Source organism: Canis aureus, chromosome 12, assembly GCF_053574225.1.
Source record: "Canis aureus isolate CA01 chromosome 12, VMU_Caureus_v.1.0, whole genome shotgun sequence".
Classification (NCBI taxonomy): domain Eukaryota; kingdom Metazoa; phylum Chordata; class Mammalia; order Carnivora; family Canidae; genus Canis; species Canis aureus.
This window is the reverse complement of record NC_135622.1, coordinates 20,205,964-20,219,952: the sequence shown is the minus strand read 5'-3', so window position 1 is coordinate 20,219,952 and position 13,989 is coordinate 20,205,964. Positions and strand designations below refer to the sequence as shown.

Sequence of the window (13,989 nt, the reverse complement as noted above, 5' to 3'; positions counted from 1 at the left end):
GATTTAAAAAATTTTAAGTCATGTCTACACCCAGTTTGGGGTTTGATCTCACAACTCTGAGATCAAGAGTCCCATGTTCTTCTGACTGAGCCAGCCAGGAACCCTTAAATGGTGAATTTTATGGTATGTTATTTAGATCTCAATAAAAAATGAAAAAGAAGTATTAAAATAATGAAAATTTGGGACAAAATACAAGGCGGTGAAATTTGGGATGCTTCTCCATGAATGTCCAGCCCTGAGGTTGAGTAAATAGCTCACCGTGAGCACTTCATCCTATTTAAGGCGCTTCTGAGATGTGGTCACAGTTCAGCTTCTGTCTGTGACTCTGATCATTTTGTGCTTACTATTCTTTTTCTACCATATTCACACACTATTCTCTTGAATTGGGAGGCTTATGAGATCTATTGTGTTTTGCCTTTCCAATATCCATCCTCTTTTTCTTCCTAATAGCAAGAGTGTAAAAGAGACAAAGTCACATTATTATTCATCCAACCATCCACACTTGCCACATTTTCCCATTGTTTTTCCTACTTTAGAAGCCAGCAACCTGAATTAAAACCAAGTTTGATGATACTTTTACAGTTACGTAACAGCCAGATTCTTCCAAGTCTATTTCTATGTTTTTAAAAGTGTATAGACATTTTCACCCTGAACGTTCACAATGGGTCCCTCTTCATACTTTTCCATAACTATCAACCTGCTAATAGAGCTGCTACATTCAACCTTTCACGGTCTCTGAGGATTCACTTCTAAACTTGTAATTTGTCTCTTTCATCTCCATTTCACTGAAATTCCAACCCCAGTTTGCTAATGACCTCCAAATTGCCAAAGCCAGGATTTTTTCCCAGGTTCTGATACAAATTTACTTCTCTGAAACATTTGATACTGTTAGAAATGCCACTTTCTCCAAGTTGTCATTTTCTCTTTCAACAAAGTAAAAAAAATTCTTTAGCTGATCTTTATCTACTGTCTTGTCCCAAGGCACAAAGGTTTTCTTGAAATGGTGAGACAGACAGAAGTCATCAAAACATACATATCACACATTCAATAGTTGTTTGATCACAGGCAACTAACATCTCAGAGTCTCACTTCTTATTTTCCTGTAAATTGGAGATCTCCCAAGGTTTTTGTAAGAATGACATGAAATATGGTATTTAAATTTCTTAACAGTGGCCTTACACAGAAATACTATTTTTTCCATGATTAGTATTATTTTTTCATCATCATCACAACCACTATTATTATATTGCGTTTTGTAGTAATCAACCTTAAACTCTTTATACTCCGTTCTGTGCTGCTCTCTCTCCAAATGATCTTGGAATCCTCTGCTGGACTGGGATGTTGCATGTCCTCCTACCCACCCCCTATCCAAAGTGCAATTAATCATCTCTGTCAGCAACTATTAAACATCACTATGTCATGATGGCATCTCCATTCTCTCAGCATCAGGCTTGAAAGCCTGGTGTCAGCTTTGATTCTTCCTTACTATTAAGGAAAGAATTTGTTCCCAAGTTTACTCAACTACATCTCTGTAACATTTCCTGAATGCCTCCCCTGAGGCCAGGCCCTCACTGTATCTCACTTACATCAGTGGTTCCTAGCAAAATACCACAAGCTAAATCCAGATTGCTGGCACCAACTCACACCTTCCAAATCATAATCTCCAGAGTAAGGCCAAGAAGTCAGTTAGATTGACAAGTTTCCAGTGGTCAGACGTAGAAACCAATGGCATATGCTAGGGAAACAGTCTCTGACAGTCTAACTTCAAGATCAGCTCTTTTCAATGTTTCTTCTCACCCTATAATGCCAAGTATAATTTCCCAAAGTTTAGCTTACCAAGTACTACCCTCAAATATGAACTACCTCTCTACTACCTACAAAGTTCAATCTTAATTATTCATCATTCATTCATCAAAATCCATTTCAGGGGCAGCCCGGATGGCCCAGCGGTTTAGCACCACCTTCAGCCCAGGGCCTGATCCTGGAGACCCGGGGATCGAGTCCCATGTTGGGCTCCCTGAATGGTGCCTGCTTCTCTGTCTGCCTGTATCTCTGCCTCTCTCTCTCTCTCATGAATAAATAAATAAAATATTTTAAAACAATTCATTTCAGCATCTACAGTATAGTCCAATGAAAACCAAGGATTAAACCTTTGAGAAGCAAATAATCTAAAGTTGGCAAGAGACACATAGCTGGGAGGAGACTATAAGAGTGGGGGTGATGGACATAGGCATCTATTCAATGCTTCTAACTTGCTAAATAAAGGATCTACAATTGAAACTAATTTTCTCCTTATCTTGGCATTCAAAGCCTCCACTGTCAGGCTGTACCCTTATTTATCCCCATTACCCAGGTTCCAATCAAAATGAACAGTTCCCAAATTTTCCACAAAAACTCTGCATCTTTTTGTCATAAATTTTGGCTTATAGTTTGCCCTCTGGCTAGCATGTCTCCTGATACAATCTTATTTTCTTATGCCCAAGTCGTTGTCATCTTCTATGTCTGAACTACACCAATTCCCCAAACAGGAAATGAGTTCTTCCTATTACTCTGAGCTATGTGGAATGGAGTGCCTTCTACCTTAATTTGATATCTTTCCTGTTTATTACATATCAGTGACTATTTGAATAATGAATCTTTCCATGAATCCTCACAGAACCTACCATATACCATAAATGTTTAATTAATGAACACAGATAGATAACTAATAGGAAAATAATACCTGGATTCTGGTACCTATTAGGAGCTTTATCTGATGAGAAAAAGTTCACTAAGATGACATTATCAGTATAAAATGATAACTGGTTAAGTTAATAATAATAGGACATCTAATCAATTTCCATCACTATATTGCTAAATCAGTCTGCATAGTAATACCATGTCTAGTGGTTAGATGGCAACAATTTATGTGCATGTTTAACTGTGAACTATGCTTTTACTAGCTTAGGAAACTACCGAAACATACCAAGAATATTACCTAACTTTCTTGAGAAAACCTATACAGAGCTGGAAGATGCTAATCACTATATTGTGATCTGAAATGTGGGAATGCTTCTGTGTGAATGTTTATATATGTGTATAGCCAGATACATAAACACTCTGGAGATTATGTGCAATGCTGTGAAGTGAGCATCACATTTTAAAACAAAACAAAATCAAGCCCAAACCTGACCAGGAAAATTCTTTTTTTTTTTTTTTTTTTTTTTGGAAAATTCTATGCACAGCTAAACAGGTAATTCTACTAAACTTAAAGTTTTCACTTAATTAGGTTTAGTATCACAGTAGTAAGATAAAACATAATAGGTATGAATGACATTTGAGGAAGCCAATCCTATGTTGACACCGACACAAAGCAGACAGTTAATCTATAACTTTGAACCTCGGGTAAAAAGAAAGAAATTATACACACTACTTCATATGGAATACGCTACCATAAGCAAAGCCATTGTTTGAAGACAAAAAAAAAAAAACAAAAAAAACAAAAAAAACAAAAAAAACAAAACCAGCTAGAACTAAAGAACTTAACATGATTTTCCAGGGGCTTAAAATGTTCCATAACAGTCTGCCGTACCACGGGAGTAAGTGGTTCAAATTTAGGTAACAGAATGCAAATTAAACCATTAGAAAGGCAATGAATTTTAAAATAAACAGGCAAATTATAACCATAGGTCATTTTTATAAATTAATGTAACCTTAAAAGTGAATTACATTTAATGTTCAAATATGCATTAGTACTAGTTTCTCCAAGACATCTCTCATAGATACTGGCTTAAATTCCAACATTCAGAGCTCACATATCACATTCTATTCCTGGTTTCTGAAACAAAGTGCTTCTCACTGATAATCACCAAGGACAATACATAACAAGAAGATAAATTAAGAGGGATACCTGAGACCCTGACCTCTTTAAACAGGCAAAGATCTTAGGTTATGAAGAAAAGAAAACTCAAGACAAATTCAGTCAACATTTAAATTTATGTATCCAGGATTACCATTAGCATAATCAACATAAAAATGACCTACTCTACTTCCACCCAGGACAGGGCAAGGAAAAATTAGCTTCAATTTCAACAGCAGCAGAAATTTAGGTGCGATATGAGGAAGAGTTGCCAGACTATTGAGTGCTATTAGGTTCTAGAATAGTCTGACAAAAAAGGCTGTAGAGTTTCCATCTCTGAAGATCCTTTTCTTTTAAAAGGTTTTATTTATTATCATGAGAGACACACACACACAGAGAAAGAGGCAGAGACATAGGCAGAGGGAGAAGCAGGCTCCCCACAAGGAGCCCGATGTGGAACTTGATCCGGAGTCCTGGGATCAGGACCTGAGCTGAAGGCAGACACTCAACTGCTGAGCCATCCAGGCATCCTCATCCCTAAGATCCTTAAGAATCAGATAGATTGCATCCATATAGGATGACTTAACCCAGAAGATAGAGATTGCTAAATTTGTGACTCATGAAGGTCCTTCTGATTTTATCTCATATACTTAAAACCTGGGTAAGTCAAGAAAACTTTTACTGACTGCCTCCAACACAAATGAACATTTCCCAACAATGCTTTGTTACTTAGTCCTTAAAATCAACCTATGAGATAGGCATAATCCTCAGCTTCCAGATCTAAAGGCTGAAACTCATACAGAGGTTCCATAATTAACAGAATTAGGGGAGTCATTATTTAAAGCTAGGTTTGCCTCACTTCAAATCTCATTTCATTGCACTAGTTTTTACATGTAAGCAAACAAGGGATATTAATACTTGGCTTCCCTTGGCAAGTAAGTAGGATATCACAGGCTGCATTTCTGAGCACTAGAGATCGTCAAACACATACTCATCACACATCATTTGATTGCCCAGTTTGAGCATAGCAACATCACAAGGGATTTGCCAGTGGATTGGTTCCAATTCAAGCACAACAAGAAGCCATCATTATCACGTATGTATGCTTGAAGGTGTCCTAGACCAAAAAAGGCAGCCATGTTTTCTCTTTTTCAGATAGAGTGAATAAAAGTGCTAGTTGGGGTCGGTACAAGTTGCCTCTACAAGTCTTCTATGAACCAGATAGAATTATATGGAAGAAAATCTCTGATTGTCAGCCATGGGCTCATCTATAGCCCTGTGCAGTTCCTAAACAAATACATAAAACCCTATCAATGGGGGTAGGACACATTAAAGGAAAGAATCAGCCCAGTTCAATATAAATCTAAATATAAATATAAATATAAATCTATAAATATAAATCTATTGTCTTAGTTTGTTCAGGCTGCTCTAAGAAAATACCATGGGTAGCTTATAAACAACAGAATTTCATTTCTTACGTTTCTGGAGCCTGGATGTCCAAGATCACGTTGCCAGCAGGGTGCCAAAGGGCTGGTAAGGACCCTCTTGCAGGCTGCAAACTGCTGACTTCTCCCTGGGTCCTCACATGATGAAACTGTGAGCCAGCTTTCTGGGACCTCTTTTTATAAAGGTGTTAATCCCATTCATAGGGACTCTGCACTCATGACCCAATCACCTTCCAAAGACTTCACCTTCTAATACCTTCACTTCAGGGACTAGAATATTTTAATATGTGAATTTTGGCAGGTCACAGATATTCAGACCATAGCACCTATCATTACTGCTAGAAAAATAACTCCTCAAACCTGTTCTATGAATGATGAGTCAGTAGGATCTTCTATTTATATAAAGGACAATGCACTACTTAATCAGAAAAAGAAAGTAATGCTAAATTAAAATACAAGAAAGGGCTCTAGCCTATTCTCTTTGAAACTTGAGGCTAATGTGTTTTAATAATTAGATTTTAAAAAGAGATCTTTGCAAACATTGTAATGGGCAGATTTATAGAATCAAAAATGTGTCTGAGAAAATGAATTTCTTAAATTTCAAAGAGAAATTAAATTCAGAAAACTGCCAATGAAATATTTACATTTTTCACATCTGTTTACTTACTAAGTTCTGTCTTTGACAGGAGCTGCATGGACTCTTTTCTTAATCCAAGGTCAGTGGATAACAGGGTGAGTTGTATTTAAAGTATGAGATTTTCTCTTCTCTTCTGAGTAATTATTGTATTAGTTGACCTTGGCAAAACCTAATGTGAAATACTGTTGCCAAGTGAAAATGACACAGAACTAGGAATAAGAAAGTCGATGCTTTAGTGAGAATTTTATCCGTGATAGAGAAAACGGTTTGATATTAATCTGTTTCTTACTTGAAAAGAAATATTTCAATAGTATTTGAGAATAAAAGTATGTATTCAGGAACAATTCAAATAAAATAAAACAGTTGAAATGCTAAAACACAACTTACTTCAATGAGGTGACTGCTTCCTTTAATTACAGGATAAATTACAGTAATAAACCCATATTAATTATTGAAACTTCCAACATGAATGGGAGATTTTGAAGTAAAAATCTCTTCCATTGTTTAGTGTGATGCCACTCCCACTGTCATCTTTCCCTCCTGGCACTGAATACTTCTCCATTCAGAGGGAGAGGCCAAGAGTGCAGGTTGCTAGGTGTTTTTGCAGCTACTCTCTACTCCAATGCATGCTCTTATGCAACAGTTTTCACATTTTACTTTTAAAAAGGCAAAAGTAGATTTGCTAAAAAAGGAAGAAAAGAGATAGGAACAGTTTTTTTTTTCTTTTTTGTCACCTCTATGGATTAAAGAACTTTGTCACTTGCAGTCAAATTTGCATTCAAAACTAAGATTCACAAAGGAATGGACACTAAGGAAAAAAGCCTTTTTTTTTTTTTTACTCTTTATAGAGGCACTCATATAGGAACCTCAACGATTTACAGAAATTGGATGCAGAATCACTGGGCTATTTGGTTCTGGCAATGGGTATGTCAAAACTACCTTAATAATTAAATGCATCAGGCTCACTTGAAGGTAACATCTAGAATTATCCTTGGACTGCTATCAGTGTTCTCTGCAGTACAATGCACGAAATTAAATTTTAGCATTAGGTAGCATATGCCCTCTCATTATGTTAAGGATCTCCATATATATACTTTTTCCCCTAAACAGTCTTAAAGGAGATACTTGCAACAATTAATCCAAACTAATGTTGAGTGGTTTTCCTCAAATGATACTGCAAAGTCATTTCATTTCAACATCTAGGAGGCTATTAATGTTGTTTCCAATATGTATTCTCAGCCACTAAAACAAAGTTTTATGTACCACAAGGCATTAATGTTTATGAAGAAGGGCCAGCATATGAGTGACAAGCAATTCCCATCTGCCTTTGCTGAATCTAGCATAAGCTTTATATTAATAAGTATGACACATTGAAGAATAAGACAGCAGGTCAGGTATAACCATTCAACATCCAAAATCTATTTGCAGATACATATTAAAATAGACACAGCTATAAGAGCAAGTTGCACATTTCTCTCATTTCTTAAAAATAATCATTTATATTCATTTAAATGTCCCTCACTGGCTTGAACCATCTCATTATCACAGATCCAATGTACTCCATTCCTCCACTTTTTAGGCGATAAATCAATGGTTAATATTCTCTATAAAGACCTGCAGGTTTAGTAGAAGGGCATGAAGTCTCTGGAGGCACAGTTATGTTCCAATGGTCACGTTTCCACTTAGTAGGCTAATGACTGAGGTTAAACTAGTTTACCTGAATATGTTTCATTTTATTCATGATGTAAGAACTTCTCAGAGTTCCTGAAACAGGATCCAAAGAATACTAAGATCCCAAACCTTGCTCACAATGTGTAGTATTCGGTATAGAGTTACTGGATGGATGGATGGATGGATGGATGGATGGATGGATGCTGCAGTCAATGATGTTATGGTGATACCACAGGAGCTACATTTGAACATTTTGATATTTGGCCTTCTCATCTACCTTATTTCTTATACTTCATAACATTCTGCTATCACAATTGGGCTGTGATTTTTAGAGTGGATGCTGGGTATGCTGCCTAGATTCCCTTTTCAGGACCAAAACACTCAATTTCTCCAGATACCAGGAGAGATGTCTATTGTTGACTTACATCTAAGTCCCTCTCTGAAAACTGCTTTTGACTGAAGGAAGATGCCTTGCCACAGTTATGCCTTCTCCCCAGGAGAAGACCACATCCAGTGAGTGGTCCATTCTGGGGTCCAAAGGTCTTATCCTTTTATCTCAAATAGAACAACTCTGAGGAACCATTCAAAACCTCAACTCTCCCAATGGGATCAGGTGAGGATCAGTCCATCATGCAGTATAGAAAGGGAAAAACTAGGCATTTTGAGAAATTTTAGACAAAGAGTATGAACTGACATTGATACCTAAGGACTCAAAAGATTATGCACCCCCAACACCCAACTAGAGTGTGGGTATATGGAAGCTAGGTAATAGAGTTCTAGCTCAAGTTGGCTTCATGTGGATCCACTGGGTCTGTGTATCCAGCCAGTGGTCATTTACTGGTCTCTAATAGTACAACTGAAAAGAACATATTTGTAGATAGCAGAACTCCCAGGTTAGCTCATTGTCCTTTAAGATAAAAGTACTAGAGAAGGGAAGGTCAAGTGGAAGTCCTAGCTATTACCCTTCTCCTTGTTCTTTCAAGATAGTATATCAAAAACAATATCTGCTAACAGGGGGAATAGCAGGTATTAGTGTGAAACTTAAAGATCTAAAGGATCCAGGGGTCGTAACCTCCATCATATTTCCTTTTAATTCACCATTCTGGCCTCTACAAAATCTATACGGGTCTTGAAAGATGACAGTAAACTACCACAAACTTGACCAAGATATAACTCCAATTCCAAGATGCGGAATTTTTACTAGAACAGATGAATACAGCCTGATGTGCATAGCCACTGGGCTGGTTAATAGATCCTTTCCTAACTCTATCAGAAAATATGTACAGAAACCATTCATACAGTGGGAAGGAAAACAGTAGAAATTTATGGTTTTGCACTACAGTTATGTTAACTCTCTTGTCTTCTGTTCTTTTTTTTCCAAAGATTTTATTTATTTATTCATGAGTGACACAGAGAAAGGCAGAGGGAGAGGCAGGCTCCCTATGGGGAGGACTCAATCCCAGGACTCCAGGATCATGACCTGAGCCAAAGGTAGATGCTCAACCACTGAGCCACCCAGGTGCCCCTCTCTTGTCTTCTGTCATATTAAAGTCTGAGGAGATCTGAACCATCCTGGATGTTCTGAAAAACAGGGCATTTATCATTAAGTCAATGAAATTAAGTTAATTAGACCAAGATGAGCAGGAAAAAAACAAAATGCTTTACATTCTAATGGAAGCATATTCCACACTTACGAAAACTTTTGAAAAGTGGCTTGGTAGTTATAAAACCACAGGAACTGGACAATAAAGATCTACCAAACACATTAAAGTTCTATTGCTTTGGGATCCCTGGGTGGCGCAGTGGTTTGGCGCCTGCCTTTGGCCCGAGGCGCAATCCTGGTAGACCCGGGATCGAATCCCACATCGGGCTCCCGGTGCATGGAGCCTGCTTCTCCCTCTGCCTGTGTCTCTGCCTCTCTCTCTCTCTCTGTGACTATCATAAAAAAAAAAAAAAAAAAAAACTATTAAAGTTCTATTGCTTTAAAATATTTTTTAAAATATCTTACTTATTTGTTCATGAGAGACACACACAGAGAGTCAGAAACACAGAGGGAGAAGTAGGCTCCATGCAGGGAGCCTGATGTAGGACTCAATCCTAAGACTCCAGGATCATGCCCTGGGCCAAAGGCAGGCACCAAACCGCTAAGCCACCAAGGCGTCCCTGAAGTTCTAATTGCTTTAAAAAACACTGTCCTGGCCAAACCAAGTTTCTTATCTTTATATTTCAATATCTTATTTTTTGTAATAAATAAACTAAAATATAGACAAAAGTTTGAAATCATCAGGACAGAGCTTAGTCTTACCTTACTCTGTGAATAGATATAAAGAAGTAGGCCTGGGTTCTGAAATAGTATTTTTTTTAACATGATCTGTGTGTGGGAGCATAGTCCTTATTTTATAACAAATCTTTGTTAGAATGTTCAGTCTTTTTTTTTTTTTAACACATTCCTATGCAAGTGGCAATACTGGGCATGGGTGCCTGAGAGTGAGGGGCGGGGTATGGAAAAGGCTACAAAGCTCGGCCTTGGTGTATATGAGTCAGGTCAAGGTAAAGGTACCGTGGGGTCAGGCCATGCCAAATTGAACCAGACTCAGTAAAGAAGTAGAGCATTCTCAGGTCTCTCCACTTACTCAAGAAATCACCATCAAGAAAGAAGAGGGAATGGAAGCTGAGTTACTAATTGTCCAGTTCCAGACATGGGTAACCTTCAAGGATGTGGTTGTAATCTACACCAGGCAGGAGTAAAAGAAGCTTTATACTGCTCAGTAGATTGTATTAAAAAATGCAATGCTCGAAAAAAATAAGAACCCGGTTTTCTTGAGGCATCAGCTTTCCAAACAAATGTAAATCCTCTAATTGGAAAAGGCTTAGTAGCCAGGCTGGTAGAGAAAGGAATTCACTAAGACACCTACCTGGTCAGAGACTGAATTAAATCAAACAATCAATTTCCAAAATAGCATTTCTGAGGATAAGTAATCTATGACATTAAAATGGAAGAAATGGTAAGAAGTATTTCTAGGTAACTCTCATTAGGAATCTGGAAATGTAAAGATCAGTTGAAGAATTATCAGAGAAACAAGGAGAGACATTTGAGGCAAATTGCATTTATCCCAAAGTAGGTACTTATTTAGGAGAAAATCTGCGGAAATGGTGAATATGGAGGGGGACCATATTCCTCCTACTCAGCTAACATTTAAGGAGTTGCTCTGTAAATATGACATGTGTATTGAAAGTTTACATAATTAACTTAAATAATTACTTCACTGGACATGAGAAAGGTGGTGTCAGTAAGAGTAACAAATGTAATCAAATGCTTTGTTGGAACGTTCACCTTATTCAATTCATAAGAACTCCAGCAGGAGGTAAAATCTGCAGATGATAGTGATAAACTCTCTTACTCATACAACATCCTTTGGTACATCTAAGAATATAAATAAAAAGGAAAATCTCATAAATGTAAAGAATATGTAGCAGAAGTTCTCAGGACACTAACATCACATAAATCACACTGGCGAGAAAAAGATGATGTAAAGAATGTAGAAGTATGCAGAAAGATTTTAGCTGCTTCTATTGCCTTTTTTCCACACTGGAGAACTCATGCTGGAGACCAACTGTACAACTACAATCAATGTGAAAAAGCTTTTTTTTCATGGCGGTAAGCTTATTAGACATAAGATAATTCATACCAGGGAGAAACCTCATGAAAGTCTTAATTGTGAAAAATCTTTCAAATAGAACATCCAACTCATTATGGATCAGAGAATTCATATAAGAGAGAGTTCCTATGAATGTATAAATGTAGGAATTCTTAAACCAGAGATTTCATCTCATTATGTATTAAAGAGTTCACAACTGTATGAAACCATATAAGTGTAAAGATTGTGAAAATCCTTTAATTGAAACTCTCATTTTTTTTTCACATCAAAAAAACACAAGCTGGAAAGAAATCATATAAATGCTATGATTGTGGATAAGTCTTCAGCCAGAGTTCTGCCTTTGTTTTGCATACTAAAAATCATATGGAGAGCAAGTATATGAATGGTGTCAGTGCTGGGAAGACTTTGTCCAGAAGAATAACCTTATTAATTATCAAAGTATATATTGAAAGAGCTTATAAATTTATTCAATGTGGAATTACCTTCAACCGGAATTCTCTACCTACTACTCTTATTAATGGCTTCAACCTCATTAGATATCATACTGGAGAAAACACATTAATACACTGAATCTAGAAAATGTGTCACCAAGAGCAATAAATTTATGTTGCATCAAATTAATCACTCTAGAGAGAATCTCTGTGAATTTCATCTATGTAGAAATACATAAAATCATATTATTTACTCTGCTGTACACTAAAGAACTGGTTCTGGACACACACACACACACACAACACACATAATATTTTAGTACAGAAATACGTCAGAGTTTCTTCCATTCAAAAATTCCTTAAAAAAAAAAAAAAAATTCCTTAAATTCCCTGGTAGCATTCTTGACCAAGCCTTAAGGCTTAAGTCTGAGAAGAAACCATTAAGTAGGCAATTGTTGAGTCCACCCAGCTTTTATCTTCTGCAAAGAGATAAATAAATAAAAATGTAGGAAGTGCTGTCACTGAGAAAGCTAAAAATTGTATACAGTTCTTGCAACAGAAGTTGGGAAATAACATTCCAGTGAGCTAATGTGCAATTGTTTACCTATTTCCCCTTTGGGACACTTAATAGGTTTTAACCTACTATATGTGTTTGCTCTAAACCACATTTTGGTCAGCAGCAAGAAAATGTAAAGCAATGAGAGATACACATTTATTCTACTCTTAGTGTCCATTTTCAATATATTTGCATAAGTACAAGAATTGATACAGTATCTATAGTTACATGAGCACAATAATTTAGTAAATTTAGTAAATAAAGAGACTACAAGGAAGTTTATTTTTGTTGTTGTTTTTAGTTTTTAGTTAAATTCCAGTTCACTGGGATACCTGGGTGGCTCAGCGGTTGAGCATCTGCCTTTGGCCCAGGGCGTGATCCCGGAGTTCTGGGATCGAGTCCCACATCAGGCTTCCTGCGAGGAGCCGGCATCTCCCTCTGCCTATGCCTCTGCCTTCTCTCTGTGTCTCTCATGAATAAATAAATAAAATATTTTTTAAAAATTCCAGCTCACTAACATACAGTATAATATGTATGTTATGTAATATGTATGTAGTAAGTTGTACAGGTGGTGTACAACTTAGGGATTTTTTTTAGTTTCTTCAGTATGACTAAAATAATACTTTGAGTACAATTTTCAATATTTTTTGAAGGATAGCTTGTTTATTCTAAAGTCAAAAAACAATCCTGTGCTAGGAAACAATTCTAAGTTGTTTTTGGTCAGAGTGCTACTCTCTGAGACGTGGTTTTATTTTTATTTATTTATTTTTTATAGATTTTATTTATTTATCCATGAGACATGGTTTTAAAAGCTCCTGTGAATTTAAGGATACAACTAATTTTCGGTAACTTAAGACTTAAAGAAAACATTGGACAGTTCAGGGAAAAGTCTCATTCAAATAGGAACATGTACCTGGGCAATACTTAAAGTAATTATACTCATGTGATAAACAGCTGTGTAAGCTGCCCCCTACTTCTTCAGGACACCTTTATCACGATACAGAAAACATAGTTAAGAGCAGAGCCTTGGGCAGCCCCAGTGGCCCAGCGGTTTAGCGCCACCTTCAGCCCAGGGTGTGATCCTGGAGACCTGAGATCAAGTCCCACGTCGGGCTCCCTGCATGGAGCCTGTTTCTTCCTCTGCGTGTGTCTCTGCCTCTCTCTCTCTCTCTCTCTCTCTCATCAATAAATAAATAAAATCTTAAAAAAAAAAAAAAAAGAGCAGAGCCTTAAGCATTACTGCCCAGGTCGAAACCCTATGTCTTCCTTGACTAGCTGGGTGATCTTGGCCATGTTACTTGAATGACACATATCTTCCTTTCTTAAATGAAATACTAACAGTCCCACAGGATTATTGTGAGAATTAAATGAGTAAACAGATAAATGGCTTAGAATATCGGTGCCTGAGGCATATTAATTGTTTTATAATTACTAGCTGTGTTTATTACTATCATTATTATTGCTCTAGCCTAATTTAAACCTGCTTGACTACTTCACTTGTAGTCACACATTTCCCTGCTTTGCCTAAATCAAGAGTTAGTAACTTGGAAGACTCCTGACCCCTGGTGGGTGTGTAGATTAGCTGCCAGGAATCAGTAAAACATTTTTGATACCATTTTTAAGGAAAGACATTCCAACTACACAAAAGTATTGTTTTCATCGTTTCATCATTTTAGCACATTGCTATTTAAGGTTTTGGATGTAGTTGGGGTACCAGGTCTGCTGCCTGACAAAAGTCAAGAGAGCAAGGGA

At 36.9% G+C, this 13,989-nt stretch overlaps 1 protein-coding gene across 3 annotated transcripts in view; it reads right to left on the bottom strand.

Annotated features, from left to right (window-relative positions):
* The window catches only part of CTNNA2 (catenin alpha 2), a 1,080,823-nt gene that overhangs the window by 1,033,091 nt on the left and 33,743 nt on the right, over positions 1 to 13,989 (bottom strand). The window contains exon 1 of one of the 3 annotated variants that reach the window (XM_077843061.1): positions 5,317 to 5,460. The exons of the other annotated variants lie outside the window; for them this stretch is intronic. The gene's annotated coding sequence lies outside the window, so the exon portion shown is untranslated. Of the gene's footprint in view, positions 1 to 5,316; positions 5,461 to 13,989 lie in introns of those variants that run through there. 3 annotated transcript variants of the gene reach the window in all.